The sequence below is a fragment of the Homalodisca vitripennis genome, chromosome 5, assembly GCF_021130785.1.
Source record: "Homalodisca vitripennis isolate AUS2020 chromosome 5, UT_GWSS_2.1, whole genome shotgun sequence".
NCBI lineage: Eukaryota > Metazoa > Arthropoda > Insecta > Hemiptera > Cicadellidae > Homalodisca > Homalodisca vitripennis.
In genome coordinates this window covers 73,494,888-73,512,180 of record NC_060211.1, presented here as the reverse complement: position 1 = coordinate 73,512,180, position 17,293 = coordinate 73,494,888, and positions in this window count along the sequence as shown.

Below are 17,293 nucleotides of genomic sequence, written 5' to 3'. Positions count from 1 at the left end.
GTTATAGAGTGTCTTACCACCAGACAACGGCTTCGTTCTGCCTTAAAATTATAATAAATTTTGTTTCAGAGCAAGTTGAAGATGTTACAAACATATAACCTCTGTAATAACACGTCCAAAATATCGATCTTAATAATATTATATGATTATCCCCCCCCCCAAATCCTTACTCAATCAACTTCAAATCTCCACCGCCCTAACTAACAATGAATTCCATTATTAAACTTTTTTATATACAAAGCCTTCTTAGTGGTGAACAATATTTTCTCAAAACAATAATTAAACGTCAAACACCATTAAATATGAAAACAAAACAAAAATATATATATATATATAATATATATATATATATATATATATTGTCTAAAATATATGCAAACTGAAATCAATATGCTATAACATTGCTCAGCTATACTAAAGTACTAAACAAACAAATTGCAACGATGATTAAAAACCAATTGCTAACATCTCATAAATGATATCAAATGAATAATATGAATCAACAATCGATAAATGTCTGAAACCAAAACCGACAACTTTATTCAACTAATTACAATACTAAGCAAGCCAATAAATAATGATTGTAAATCAATAATGACGTATAATAATAACTAAGATTTAATAAATAAATGATAATGAAACATAATCTAAAACCTCATTCTATATTATGTGTATGTAACTAAAATTCTAGTCCACAACACATATGTATAAAACACAAATACGTAAAAATGTAAAAAAAACTTATGAAAGAAACAATAAATACTCGTATTAGTGCGCAATACGTAAATAAATTATATCAATGAATCAGTAACTATAACAAAATAGGTATAAAGCCTTAATAATGAAAATAAGCAGCAAGAATTCTTCTTCGACAGACGAGGCACTATCATGAAAAGTCTCATCACCTTCATCACGTGAGTCATCATTTTATTTCACTTATTTTTAAACATTACACTAAATCAGTTTCTTACTGCTATAATTGGGAACTCATACATTTGTGTGCGTGTGCGTGTGTGTGTGTGTGTGTGTGTGTGTGTGTGTGTGTGTGTGTGTGTGTGTGTGTGTGTGTGTGTGTGTGTGTGTGTGTGTGTGTGTGTGTGTGTGTGTGTGTGTGTGTGTGTGTGTAATATCAGTTCAGTAAGAATTTTACTCATTTTTATTAATAATCGTATATTGCAATGATGTATAACTAAAATCAGGATAACGTACTAGTACACAGTACGTGAGTGAAAATATTTATTCACGGCACAAAATCTACTTCGGGTATATTCATAGTTATAAATTTTCAATACATATTATCATTGTGTATGTTGTAGTTCAAAAAATTCTAAATGCACTTTTCCAAAATCTGTTTTACATTGCTGTGTTCAACTGGGAAACAAATTGCGAACCGAATTGAGCGCAAAACAAAGAAGTAATTAACCGATCAGTTGGGAAAGAGACACGTTATGTGCAGCGATAACGAAATAAAGTGGCCCGAAACGAAGGTAAATGAATATAGAGGTGTGGCGAGGACCAATCACAAACCGGGAACGGAACTTGTTCATTTAGTTTTTGGCGAGGTGCACTGATTAAACCTGTTGACAATTCACCGACCATTTCCTTTTTTTGCGGCGGGCTGCGAAATTGGGCCAACGGCGTGTGAAGAGCCGCCGCGGCCACTCGCCAATAACGGCTCACTTGAGCCAATTACGGAGCGAAAAACACAGCTGATCGAATAATAGTAACAGCGGTCCGAGCGACCGCATAAAAATCGATTTCAGTCTGCAAGCCGTGAATTGGCGGTGTGAATAACGATGGCAATACCGGCAGGAGTGGAGTTTTGTAATGAACTTTTATTAGCGCAGTCCAACAGGTAGAGCTACCTCATTAAAGGTAAAAATTAACAATCGATTGTTGTAAAAGTCGATAAGGGCCGGTGGTGGCGTTGGTGGTGTGGCGTGTGTTCAAGGGCGTGTCGTGCTAGGGTCCGCTACTCGTCCCCCGACCCATTAACCCTTCTGTCCCTTGCCGTTAAATTACGGTCCTCTCTTTGATCGGCGCCTAACGGTCAAGAGCTCGGTTTGTGCTCGGGACCGGGGCAGTAAACCCGTGCCGATTGTGCCCGCTCTGTTGATGCAACGGGCCGAATAGCAGTCGTAAACCGTTCGTGGAATGGCTGCCTCCCGCACTATAACGGGTGATTATATGGCTTTTATTTATGCACCGATGCGGTGTTTAGACCTGGCGCAAATTTCTGGAAGACGTTCCCGCTCAAGTAAACTCGTCCCGTTGAGTTATGCGCACCACAAATCTATGTGAGCCGGTCGCTCGTTTGCAGCTAGATTTACACGTGGCGCCAACGCCACTTATTTACAGCGCCCATTGTAGCTTAATTTCTTGTTTGGGAAAAAATCGCTAACTATGTAATCGCAAAAAATTTGTTAATTAATATTTCCTTAGAAGAACACACAGACAAAACGTGTAAAAAGTTTTTGTTAAGAAAAATCACACGCATTCCAGTAATAATAAATACAGCATGTATCTGCTTTATATATAGCTTCATCGGACTTTACAGTTTGGATTTGTGATGGCTTTGGTTACATAATATATAAATCCTGCAAACAGAGTGATTTTCTGTCAATAGTGTCCACCTCGGATATAGCTCCTCTTTTATGTCTTGAAAAGCCTCTAGAATAATAATTTTCCTTCTCAGCAGAATAATACTCGCCCCATCTAAAAGTCACTGGGAGTATATGAATTATGAAAAAGATACACTTTACTATATCTGTAATTAAAGCAGTGTTGTAAAGAAGCAAATGAAAGTCCGACCTATCCCTTAAAACCCTTTAAATTTTATGAAGTATTTGTGGAACGTAAAACAAATGGTTTATTCTACAAAATCTATATTAAACCTAGAAATATATGAATTTTTATTTAACTAACTCAGTTATTTATAATATGTCCTATTTTAAAAATGGTATGAAAAACCTTACTTCATTTCTTAAACATTAACTAAATTTGAGATGGCGAATTCAGTTTGGAACGTAGTTCGTGATAAAATGGAACTATTTACTCCCTAGTTTTTGCAAGTGTGGTTACAGAGAAATAATGAAGGGATGTTTTTCAAACATCTAAATAATTTGAAAAACCCCATCTAAGAAAATTGGTGGCCAGTATTAAAGCTAGAAACCAAATTCCCTTCTTCTCCTAATATTACTTTTTAAAAACTATGCATGTCTTTTAAACATGATTTTTTAGATCTCACTATCATAATTTATTTATTTCTTATCTATTGTATTACTAATTGATTGTACAAATTAATTCTTTCGATGTCATATCCAGTATGTAGAAATGAAGGGTTGTAGTGTTTTCCACATAAGAGTAATCCTATACTTCAAACATTTTTACGCCTCTATTTTTGGTCGAAGAATTATTAGAGGTGTCTCATTTTTAATATACAATTAATATACATCCAAAATTATTTTAGTTTTTTAAATATTTTTATTGGTTACTTAGAAAGATAATCTCAAACACTGTTGTATGTTAAAAAGGTATAAGCTTTACAGAACAAGTAAAAGTTTCACATTGTTCTTATGAGGCTAATATTGAAAATGGCAAACAGTTCAGCCGTAATTACCGAAGTGTTTATAGATATTCCAAAACTAATTTCTCTGGCAACACATTTTATAAGAGATGAAAATATTAGAAGTGAAACCTCACATAACCATCATATTTTTATTTGACCCCAATCACGAGTTAGCTATCCACCATTTTTTCCAGTACCTTTATTTTATTTTATGAGCTCGTTATTGCATAGTAAATTTTTCTGCTTTCTATATTGTAAATTACTGGAAATTTAATGAGACTGATATGACACGTGAGCCAAAGGGGTTTACATTTTACATATCATAAAAAGTATTACATGTTTCTGATTGAATAATTCATAGTATCCCAAGGGTATAAGTCAAGAAATAGTGAGCTTTTACCGCTACGAATATCATTAAATACACCAATGTTGGCCAGTATCACATACCCTAATAGGGTCCTGTTTTACATTTATTTATAAAATCTCTATTACTTATGCGTTTTTCTTACATAATTAATATATGTTTACATATTTTTCTCTAAATACACCAATTATTATAATAGTAAGTACATTAAGTAATTAGTACGTTTTACTATAACTCATTTGACCAGTATTTTTAAATATCCTAAGAATGAAATTATTTTGTCCTCAACAACACTTTTATAAAAAGGGGATGGTTAAAAAATACAAAAATTCATCTTTAATTCTTTAAATAACATGTTATTTTTTGTTTTTGTTTTTTTTTTTTTTTAATCATGTCACAGTTTTAGCCTTGTTAATGAAATTTTGCTCATAGTTAAACAGTTTTAAGTACGTTATACCATCATAAAAGCAGTATGAGCACTACATATTTTAGTGGGTTTTAATCTCGTAATAATTACCCCAAATAATTATGAAATATCTGTTTTGAAATATGTATAATCAACCAATTATTATTTCAATTATTTTCCGATTTATAACTTCCCAAAATGTCGTAATTTTATTAATGAAACACTAACACTAAACAAGTTTAAAACTCCGAATAAATATTACATAATTTGCAATGGTCAAGTCAGAACGGACTTCCTTAGCTTCCACAATTAACTATGTTTTTCCTTACACACATTAGGTACTGTAATAACGAAAATAAACCTGGTTTGGGACATCCATTCACACAAGAAACTGTGAATGCTCCATTGAATCTCCGAGTGGGCAGAAATTTCCCACAGTCGATTGTGTCCGGGAGATAAGTTGCCGCAGAAATTTCACAAAAACCGCAGGTTCCTGAATCGACCGTTGTGTAGACTTGCGTGTGAATGGGCGTATCCCGGGTGTAACCTGAGGTGAGGATTTGATCTACGGGCGTCCCGCGGCTCGCGACTCAATGGATGAAAAATGGGCCGGCATTCCAGCGGGACTCGGAAAATAAATAAACAGAGGCATAGAAACTGGGCCGAATTAAGACGTTCCATGCCAAATGTAGCGCAGGTAACGTGGCATTGTACTGGGGGCTAGGAGCTGTCCACGGGACACGGATTGTGGCCTGTGTGTTTGCTCTGTGACCTGTTCAAACAGCTTTTATGTGTCGGATGACAGATTAAACTCTTAGAACGTGTAACACGCCTTTAGCAACTACTACCTGGAAAACCTAATCAAACAGGTCCGATACAAGACTGAAAGGAGATCTTAGAGAATATGTATTTTGTTAGAGTAAGATACTGACATGCCTTACAGCCAATCCGGGCTTTTCTTAAATCTGTAGACTTATCTTTATTTACAACAGCTGAAATTCTTTTATAAACATCAAGTGCTCACAAGGTATTCCTGATTTGTTGTTTATAGACAGGTGCGCCTATGAAAGTCCATGAAGATTTTTAGTTTGAAGTAATACTTCGTGCAATTTAGCTCACTAATTGTACTCTCTTCGCCTTATACATCCCAGTTCTACAGAACGTCCTGCTTCAAAAATCATGTTGTTTACTGATCTAGTGACAGTTTAAATTGCCCCAGGAGTTAAGCTAACTTCTTCAAAATTCTCGTTTGGTTGTTCCTCTAGGGCTATCCTCATTTCTCGTTAGTATCATAATCACGTCATAATACTTTTTATAGAAGCCATCAAACTTTTCTGCTCCCTTAGCTCCATACTACATGCTATTCATGATTTCCACGTTATCTAAAATACCATTGTATGTGAGCGTGTCATAAAAGCAAAATACCATGCTTCTCAGTCAATGGAGAATAAAACTTATTGTAAACTCTGCACTAATTTGTAAAGCTAATCAGAATCCTATGAAGGACAAACATTTACTTAAATGAATAAACTGTTAAAACAAAATAAAAATATAGTTTTCAGGTATTTGCTTTTCATTTTGCCAGAGATTAAAATTCGATATAAAATGTTGCGAATAAAATTACATGCCAACAAAATCACACTGATCAGAAGATAGCATTTAGTATATATAGCAATAAACCTTAGCAGTTTACTACATGGTTCTGTAAAGAGGTTCCATGCAGATGACATAATCAAAGTTTTTATATTTTTAGCTTATTAAAAAATAAGCCAGGTTCTCTCGTTTGTAAGATACATAGTTATGAGATGTTTTCGATAGCCTGTTTTGAACCTTAGGCTATATTTTCTGAAAATCTTTTAATTAGGTGGTGCTTAATTTAATATATTAATCCCATTTTAAAATGTTATCCTTAAAAATAAAAAAAAAACAGCAGACTTATAACCAAGACAGGCATTTAGTAAATTAAAATATTAAAATTAAGAAAGAACTAACTATATAATTCTAACTAGATAATTCTTACTCATTTCATTTTTTTCTTACTCGTCTGTCGAAGTTTGATTGAGTAAACTTATAACCACACTGTGTAACTTGTGATCTACTCAACTAAATCGGTAACAACCCTCCTTTTATAAACACGAGAACCGATACTTAAAAAGAGGACATGTGTTCTGGTATGAAGCATATGTAAGTGTATTGTAATGTCAGGGTTGTTAACCTTCCGTGTGAGATCTGTTTCATTTTCGTGCAGATACAATTGTGGTGTTGGTAACCTTGTCCACTTCTCTTTGTCCCAGTTGATTCTGAGCCTTTGTAGAGATGTAGTGACTGAGTTTGCTTTATTTAGCAGATGCCTCCCTCCCCCACCTGATGTTTGTTGATGAATGTATGTGTGAATGTGTGAACATGTCAACATTAACTGAGTTTCAGTTTAACATCTCTTGCTGATTATAGTTGGCTCTCCACATTAAGGCCGAAATATATCATCATTGTAGTTTTGTTAGCAATGTCTTGAGGCTATATCAACTGAACACATTGACCATTGTAGAAAATGACAAAAACTTAAATGGTGTCAATTGTATACAAACTTCTTTTTAATATATTAAATTTGGTATCTCATCATTGATTTTTTAACGTAATATAGTTTTCTTACAGCTAAATAGTAAACACAGCTTCCTGAACTTTTAAGTTGCTTTAATTTATTTAACAGTTACCAATCATTAATTCATGTCAACCAGTAGTACGTATTATGGCTGATTTTGTACTTTTTTGGGCCTGTTAAGGTATTACAGTCTATTTTGGGCATATATAATATTTTTAATGCTAAATTAATAGCCCTTTAAGATAACTTCCCTGAATACAGAAACAGTAGAAAAGGATATTTTTGTCACTTCACGTAAAATCAGAGGCTTTAAATGTCATAAAGCAATTTCATTTTTATTTTTTAAACTATATTTACACAAGATCCTTAAGTCATCAGAAATTAAAAAACATGCCACTTCCTGAATCTGTAACTCATATATATATATACTGTAAAACGTTTTAATTTTTGTCTTCTCAGGAACTGATTAATACATTTCCTAAATTAGCTAGATCGATTGCCCTGCTTAAATGGTTATTATTACCGGTTGGGAAACATAGTTTTCCAATATTCTCTTATATCTGCTGTTAGATCAATGAGAGTGTATTGAGGGATGTGCCTATCTTAGAGATGATAGCTCTAACGAGGATGTGACTGGTCCTAAAGAGAAGCTAAACGTCAATCTTGATGAAGGTTACCTAAACCTCGTTCAAACTCCGCCAATAAAGACCTTAAAAAGCTATGATGTCACCGCAGTTATCTACAATAAGGTAATGCAATAGATCTTTGTTTGGGTTGATTATTAATTCACGTCTAATCTACATTGCTTTTTAATCCCTACCTTTTAAGACATATCTCTGGCGATAGAATGAATTAAAAAGATTTTTTTTAATGTAAGCCCTTGGGAAGTAAAGCTAAAGGTACATAAGGTTATGAAATATTTATAATATGCATATAAAATAAATGTAGGTTTTTATATATAAGAATAACATGTCCTTAAGTGCCATTCTATTTAAAAAACGTAATATTAAATTTTCAATCTCTGAAGTCAAAATTCGTTTGCATACTCAATAGTGTCGCCTTAGTTTTAGCTATTTTATCTTAGTCTGATTACAAAGTTTCCCTAAATTACTACCATAAGCGTAGTAGTAGTACTTATGCATTATTATCTAACAAATTTATTAGTACAAAATTATCTTAAAGTACTTATGTTATAAACCGTTTAAACATTACACCACGAATGGTCGATTCACTTCCTTATTAATGACCCAATTTATATTAATTAAGTAGGTCTCTCTTATAAACTCTTTTTTATGTCCCTTATTTCGGTTTCCAATAGTTTGAGAATACGCTAAAGGGTTTTTTTTTTTTTCAGAAAATCTTCAAAAAGCTATTCCACATATATTTCAATAACATTAAAAATTATATTGGTGAAATCCAAAAATTCATCTTAAAAATTTAAACTAATCATATATTTGAAGGTTTTATAAGGAAATATTTACAATTTGTAATGGAAAATATTAAAATGCTATGCACATGGCTGGGAGAACAGTAAAGGAACTGTCCATATTTTATGTTTAACAGGTATTAGAGCAATTTATTCTAGAAAATTGTTAAGCAACGAACAAAGTATTCTCATAAACAGAGAGTTGTTTTCCATTCAATAAACAAATTACAATTAAAATTTTTATTTTACTTAAACATAAATCTATCTAAACCTTTTCACTAAATATATTAATATCCACAATGAATTATAAACCATTTCTGAAAATATTTAATTTTAGGAAAACTGCTTTAAATATCCATGGAGGTCTACCACGCTGATCCAAACCAGTAGAAAGACGTGACGGTGTATTACGATCGGACAGGAAATAGAGTGCTACGGTTAGCCTTGATAAGGCTGGTCAGTCTGTTTAGGTTTATGGGCTATAACGAGGTTGCGGGGCGGGAGAGAGAGGAGAGGGGTAGGTCAGTTTTATATGTCTGGTAGGGGACAACTCAATACGACCTGCAATAAACTGTTGTGTTCTACTGAATGACTGAAATCGTCAGTGATTAAGTGTCGAAACTGAGTTTTAATTAGTTTAATGACTGAGACAATGCTTTTTTCTTGATCAAATTTATTTGGTGCATTATTACTATAAATAATAATGTTACAGGCTTAGAAATTACACTCAACTTTGGAAGCTATAAATATGAACTTATTTTATTACAAAAGTCAATAATTATAGTACTATTAAGAATATTCTGGAGCTTTAGTACTAAATCGAGCAATTTTTTTATCTTTATACACAAAACAGTTTTTCAAAAAATTTTTGTGTTTTTTCAAATGATAGATTTTTGGTCAGAATCTCTTTAATACCCAGTCTTACTCCGCTTGAATATTGCTTTTCGGGATTATTCATTAATAATCATTTCAATAGTAGGCCTATTTATTACTACTGAACTGAATGTAAACAGAAAAAAATCCAACAAATCTTAAGTACTTTGTGGACCAACAAATACATTTTCTAGTTCAATAAAACACGAACCGTTAGGTTTCCAAAGTTGAAGTTTTTTTTGTAGGCCTGTAATAGGACCATTTAACGGCATTTATTTCTCTGTCAAACACTTCCTTGACCCATAGCGGTGCTCTAGCGCACTGATCCCTTCCGCGTACAGTCCCTTAGGGTTTCGGTCACACCACAAGAAGTTTTTGTTCATCTAACCAAAAACCAGTCTTTTAAAAGCCTCTTCTGTTTATCATTAACATTAGCGGGTATTTCATTCACCTGCGAAGGAAATGTAATTTTAATCGTTCTTATGTCTAAAAGTAAACTTTTTTTATTCCTACCATCTAATTCCTTAGTCTCTTCCTTGTAGCTATATTCCACTTCAATCTTTCATTATTTCTTGATTCAACAGTATGCCTGTCTTTTTTCCATTTTCAATAGTGTTCCAACCATCGGTATGTCAGGTATTGGACGTGCATCCAGATCGCAACCCCTTATAAACCATTGATATCAATTCCTCCAACGATTGTACATATTGAGTTTCATCGCGGAGATAGAGGGAAATTAACCAATACTTGTTTTAAGTGTAACTCTATCACGAACTTTCTCCAGAATTTTATTTCCATTCTTGGCAAAGTTTATCCTCCATTAAAATGGTGAAGTCCGTAATTCCTATAAACTATGCCTACCAAATATATAAGAGTTTATATGGTCTGTAATTTTCTCTCCTACAAGACCATTCTCTCGAAAAAAAGTATATGAGAATGAGACTTACGCAATAATACTAAATTAAACATTTCGGACAATTTCCATAGTTACATGTTATACAAAATGTATAACGTTTCAGAGATTGAAATCTACCAACCTTTTCAGGTGTGAAAGATTAATATAATCATGTACTTAACTGGGGAGTCCTTTTTTCCTATCAGAACTTCAAGCAGTTGTCGAGTATGATAAAATTTCTTTTTTTAGTGGCAATCTATTGCTACATGTTGTATTTTTAAGTACATGTTTATGATTAATATTTTTAGACCTGAAGAAGAGGATAGATTTCAATCCTGGAAACGTATTTTGTAGCATATAATTATTGTAAATGTCCGAAATCAAGTTACTCTTTCAAACCTTCCATCTTCAAACACCAAATTTTAAATAAAAAAAGAAATAAATAAAATCAATAACACAAGATATACTGTAAAGCATTATAGTAAAAAATATTCACTGAACTACTTATACAATTTAGGCATCAGCAACTGGTAAAAAATATCACGATATTTCTGAGGCTCTTAGGTACCAAGACAAAGACGAAAAGATTTGTTGTGATCGGAGTAGCACCTTTCCTACAACACTTAAGATTACAACACAAGAAGTTGTAACCAATTATCTTGTATTATTGGCATAAGAAAAAGAATAATTTATTCACACAATATAACACAAACGTTTTCCACAGAAAGTCAGTATAAAAAGTAATTATACGAAATCAATAGAAGAGAACTGTTTACAATAGAGCATGCAATCTAAATGTAAAAAATAGTACACTCCTTTAATAATTTTTACAATTACAACTTTTCCTATGCAAAACACTATCAGTCTTAGCAAGACGTAGTTATGACGAGAGCGTCGTGGAGACTGTAGAAAGCATTCCCGATCAATTAAGCCTTAAAAACTGTTTACATTTGCTTGCATTATGAAAAACATTTGGAAATAAATTGTACAATTTATGACTTAAATAAAAAAAGGCTTTGAAAGAGTTGCGTCTGAATCGATTTAAAATTCGATAATTTCTGTGTCGTTTTATGATCTTGATTCAAATGTGGAAAAGTGTTTATTTCGAAAACAAACATTGTTTAATGAAAAGTGTGAAAGGGCCAAGGTTAGGATCCAACTAGATCGTAAAAGCTCTATTCAGCTTCCATCTGGTTTCGTTCCCCAGCGGCTGAACGCTATGTTTAGGAAGGTAAACCATTGAAGTTGATGAGACTAGAAAATACCAAAAATACTATTCCGTACAACTAGTTTGATTCAAATAAGCCTAAGTAAACTCATTTTAAGAACTTCTTCGGAGGCAAATGTAGAAAGGCACCTCAGGATCAACGTAGGAATTACCTGCTTCGATGTGTTTCTATGGGTATTCTATTTCAGGTGAAAATCAAGTTTCAAAGAAAAGGGAAAAACTCTATTTATTCGATTGCCACCAAATGTATAAATCTTAGAAACATTTTGGGAGGTTTAGGAATAATATTCCTTAATATTCGCTTTAGAAAAGTTTAAGAACAGGTTATTGGTGCTGAACCAGTCAGAAATCAAAGATGACATATGGCTGTGTACTGTTCTAACATGGTATTAAAGTGAAAGTTATTCACTTGCCAGATAAAGCTAATGTCATCCGTAAAAAGAGTGCCAGCAGGTTTTATGGTTCTGTTGAAATGACTTTCAGTATGTTTTGGAAGTATATGAGGAATATTAGAGGACCAAGGATAGATCCCTGGGGCACTCCGGCGTTAATAACAGAAAAATCCTAAACATACTTTTGGGAATTATTATGAATTACAACGTGTTGAACGCACCCCTGTGAGTACGTTTTAAACATTGAAGTATCAATCCTTGAAATCCAAGAAGTTAATTAATATGATGAAATACAACATCAAATGCCCTGCTGAGGTCACAAAAAGGCCATATGTGTTTCTTTAGAAAAAATAATCCTTTCACAAATAGAAACATTAAAAATATAAGTGAGAATAGGAGATAGTTCAGAAACGAACTAAACTTGAAAATCTGAGAATATTTTGTGATTCGCTATTAACGAAATAAATGGTTGTGTCATTTTTGTGGCTGACATTTAAAAAAAGAAAGACTGGCAGGTATTTAAAATGTCAGAGGGTTGATATTGAGAACGCTTAGTGTAGGGGGGGAGGGGGTAGTGAACGTGCAAATTTATCGAACACATTGGTAAAAGTATTATTAAGAGATGAGACAATGAGGAAAGGATCGGTAATAATCTCTCTTGCAATTCTAGTTTACACACCCCATTTTAAAACTTCTTTTTATGTTTGCATCCTCCTTTTTCAGATTTCCTAGTAACTTCATGTATAACTTAATAGGGATGAGATCAAATTTGTTGAAGAGATCTAGGATTGAAAGAGAGTCTGGGGAAGATTCAAGAATATTAATGTTAAAAAGATCCTGAGACAAGAATTCTATTTAAATAACATATTAGAAAGCTGGTCAAGGAAAATATCCAATTTTCCACCGTACAACCGTGGCTAGCAGTTCCGGGACAGAGACCGCCACCACCTCAAAATGAAGTTCCTGACGTGCTGTACTAGGTCATCTCGAGGTTTCACAAGCCAGGAAACGTTTTCCTTTGTAACAATAGCAGTAACACCACGTATAAGATCCTGCCTACAAAAGGATGATACAAGATTGTAGCCACTGATCTAAAGACAAGCTGCCTGATCAATCGCCTTCTAGTGCTCACTTAGACAGACAAAGTACACCCTTTTGGCAGACAACACAGCCTTAAGCACTCCTATTTTTATCGCTAAACCTCTAATATTTTGACGAGATAACCAAATATTTGAAGTTTTATTATTTGCAAAGGTTTTGTTTAAAAAGAATTGCTATTAGTAGATGTATATCAGCATTGCATGCAAAATGATTATTCATACCACTTTTGTTCGAAATCAACAGATTGATCTAGACTATTCCCAAATAACAATTTTCATCGTAAAAGTTACACACATAATAAGAAAGAATTTGGTTGTTGGAATAGTTACTATGTGATAAGACGTTTATTAAAGCAGAGTTTTTTATGCAAGGGGTTGAGGGCAATGAAATGTTTTCTACAGGTGTCCTGACGGACCAGGGCTACTCTGTGCATGGTAAACGGGATGTATGGGATTCCATGGTGACAGTCTCATAGATAACTCCATCCAGCTCCCATGAGTTGATTATACATCTGATATCTCAGCAAATTATAGCTTCCCCTTGGTTTGAAGTGAATCCCACCTTTGTTAAAACTAAATGATACTTGTTACTCAAGTCTAGAACTTTATCTACATTCACCGCCTCTCTTAGCGGAGCACCAGGTTATACCATTTATGGTTTTATTGTGCAAGATTTAGAGCCAAATTTCTTTTGAATGAGGTCATATATGTCGCGTCCATGGCTATGACGATACATACTAAATGATACATTTTTAAATGGTTTCTTCTTATATTTTTCCATTTTGTCTTTTATATTTTGTTTGAGTGTTTACAAAAATGTATTAATTTCTAAGATAGATGTTGAGCAATTCTCCTCGAGCTCATCTGAGAGTGATAAACCTGTTATAGGTAGGAACAGAATTATTAGGCTTCTTATGGAAACCGACGATTGATGAGGAAGGTTAACGATCTCTTCTCATCAAATCTTTTGTTTTTTTTTCTAGAAGATTTTCTATATCAATATATAATATGTTTATGCTGTTATTATAATGAAAATTTATTTGTACATTTTTCGAATCGTGATTCTAAATAAGATGTTTTTTCTTAAGTAATATCATTTTCTTTCTCCGCATAGAGCGATAAATCGAAGTTATCCTTATTTCTTTGTTTTCCCATCATTAATTTTTGTAATAAGTCTTCTTTTTGAAAATATAGTTATTAGAGATTCTTTGTAGTTAAATTTTTGTTTACCTTAGCCAGTTTATTTATATGTTTAAGAACAAATAGATATGCATATCAGTAGAAGTTCAGTCAAACCATCTTCACCGCGGTTGGTGATCAGAACCTGCAACGCCGAACACGAACAGTCATATCAGAGTCTAGACCGTGGTCGAGACACTCAAGATCATTTTGTAACTATTGCCTCTTTAAATGTACAGCGTACCTGATAATAATCATTTTGTAAAAAGAAAAAAGCAAAACTAAAAGTCAAAATATCACAAATAGGCAAACATAAAAGAAACAACAGTACAGGATTGAGCGACACAAGTACTCCTACGGAACATATATGTAACACAACAACACATTTTGTAAAATATTAAATAAAACATGCATTTAGTTTTTTACAATAAAGTATAAAAATAAATATAAATATATCGGAGGATTTAAAATGACGCATACTAATCGATACAACACATTAAGTTACATTGATTTATGAAGGTAAATGATAGTTCTGGATTTAAAACATAATAATTGGTGCCTCCAAGTAGTGCAATATATTAGTAATAAATAAAATCACATAGTTTTTAACATTGATCACCAATATTTAATTAATACTCTAAAATCTAAACTACAATACAAACGAATAAATAATTATATATTTAATTATGTAATCAATCATATGTAACTTGCAGCAAAAATATGAAACTCACAACCGGTTTTGGTCCAGGTTCCACAAATTAAGTTCACGTCACATTCAGACTAGAGCTATTCAGTCTGACAATATTGATGTTGCAGTTTGATCTTGTAGCAATGATAAGAGTTAGTAGGCGTCAAACTTGTTCTGTTATCAAGTAGGTCTACCAGCTGATTGTCAAACCTCACTTATAATAATGTATATTATTGTATTGTTTAAAACTGTTCAACCAACTTACAAAGTCTAGCATGAGTTTGAACATTTTGGTATTAATATCCAGTATAAACAGAATATAAATATTACTTAAATTTTCTAGGTTATCTTGTGAGAAAATGTGTATGCTGTCAAAAAATGTGTATCTATTTTATACATGAATGAATGTGCATCGGACGCATCGCAAGCAGTCGCATGAATACTCGAGTATAAATAATTACAACAGAGCCTTCGCCGGCAATACTGTATCAGAGAAGGTAAACAGTTGATTTTATCATATTCTAACACGGGATTTAAATACTATAGATATTGATAAACAAATTTGCTACTACACTTCCTAATACTGTTTACACAGCTGTTGTGCATTGGTAAATCTCCAAACTTCACTTAACGCAGAGTCCGAAAGTCCTTTCCACAGGTCCGCACATTCTCCTCTATGGAAATAATAAAAGTGAGATTTAAAGAGTAAAGAACGAGAACTGCTCCAAGATCAGCCTGATAGCTCAGCACCTGCGGTTTGGGCACAATGGACAGGAAATTGGACAGGCTAGGGGCAGATTAGAGTTGAGGTCAGCCTTTCAGCGCAGCGGGACTCATTCAAGGATTATAGCACGATTCTGCCGCCGAGCCGCGCCGTCACCCTTTCTCCTTCTTCTGGTCGACTCTTTCTCCGACAGACAATTGGAGCGGATTAGTTCCTCAAATCAGTCTAAAAGGTAATGTTGGACCGATCTTTCATAAATTAACAGACGTAGGCGAATCATGGATTTCATCTGTGGTGATATTATACTTACCACAACACTTAAAAATATGTTCTTTTCTTTGTTTGAGGTTTGTTTTTTGGTGGTGGAGGGATTGTGAAGGAAACAGAATATTTCCGGACATAATAGTAGACATTTTTTTTTTCCGAAATACTAATTTTTGTTTCACTGAACATTGGAAAATTCCCGGAAAATCCTGTTTCCTTCATGTTCTCTTTAGTAAAACAGTACACTACAATTTAGGACAATTTCTTACTTCAGCTATACACATATTATATTGCGTTGAATGGTTGGGCTATGCATTTCTTAATAATTTTCCGTAATATAATGTAATATGTATATATAGATATAACTCAACTTGTGGAAACAAGTGCCTCGAAAATATGCAAGATCGTTGAATCTTGGAACAAAAACTGATCTTGTAAATATCTCGGCTAACTTCGCTGGCCATCTTAGTAGCCCTTCCGTTTCAATATGGCAACCACTCAAACTCAATAAAATAAAACTCGAGAAAATACAAATAGATATTACATTTCTAAAAATTTGTGTAACTGACAAATTGTTAGAGTCTCGAACGGTTTTTGATATATGGTTACATGTAAAACATCCCATAAGAATAAATTTATGATATTTCAGTTATCATAAAACCTTCTTATCTGACCGAGCCGGAAGGACTATTTTATTGCCAAAACGTTTATAATCCCTCAAAAATGTTTAATTTACAGTGGACGATAGGCAAACATACGGCCGAAAATAATCCACGCTTGGACGGACATATTAAAAAGAGAGTCGGCACGCGTCTATATATCCCCTACCATTTATTTGTTCCTAGTAAAACTGTTCACCTCAGAATAAAAAGATAAAATTAAAAAATGTAGTCCAACTTTCCAGCTCAATTTCCTCTATTAAAAATGCTCAATCCGAATATTAAAAAATTCGTGCCAAGTAATATTGTATGCTACCGATAATCACATTAAACTTTTAACATTTTAAAATGTTTTCACTGCAACCTTGATTATGAATTCTACTGATCATTCATAGTCAATAACAGGAGTCACACACAAAACGTATGGGTTTGTGGAAAATATTATACTCTATTTATTTGAATAAACTGCAGTGTAATTGACGCGATATCCTTTAAATCAAAGACCACCAAACGTCAACTACCACTGTGGTGTTAGTAACTGGAGCGAGGCAACCGATTCGATAATGACCAAAGGTGAATGTTCATAATCCTCTTAATACAGATAGCGTTTGGGATCTGACACTGACACTGGAATCTGGAGTCATGTTCGTTTGAAGAGATAAAAAGAAATGTGACGAAGGATCTCAATACGAACTATATGCACCATTTCGTCATCAGAGACACCTAGACTACAGAATAGAGTGTTATCTAAGTGAAGAGGTATTCTCATTGTCTCATCAAATGCACAATTGAGTGCACTACGATGTTTCAGACACGAACCCAGAGCTTGGTGGAGCAAGAGGAAGGTGAACTGGAGCAAACTCAACATTCACATTAAATCAACCCTTCCCAAAATAAATACATAGGTCTGGCCGTCCGATGGTGTTGT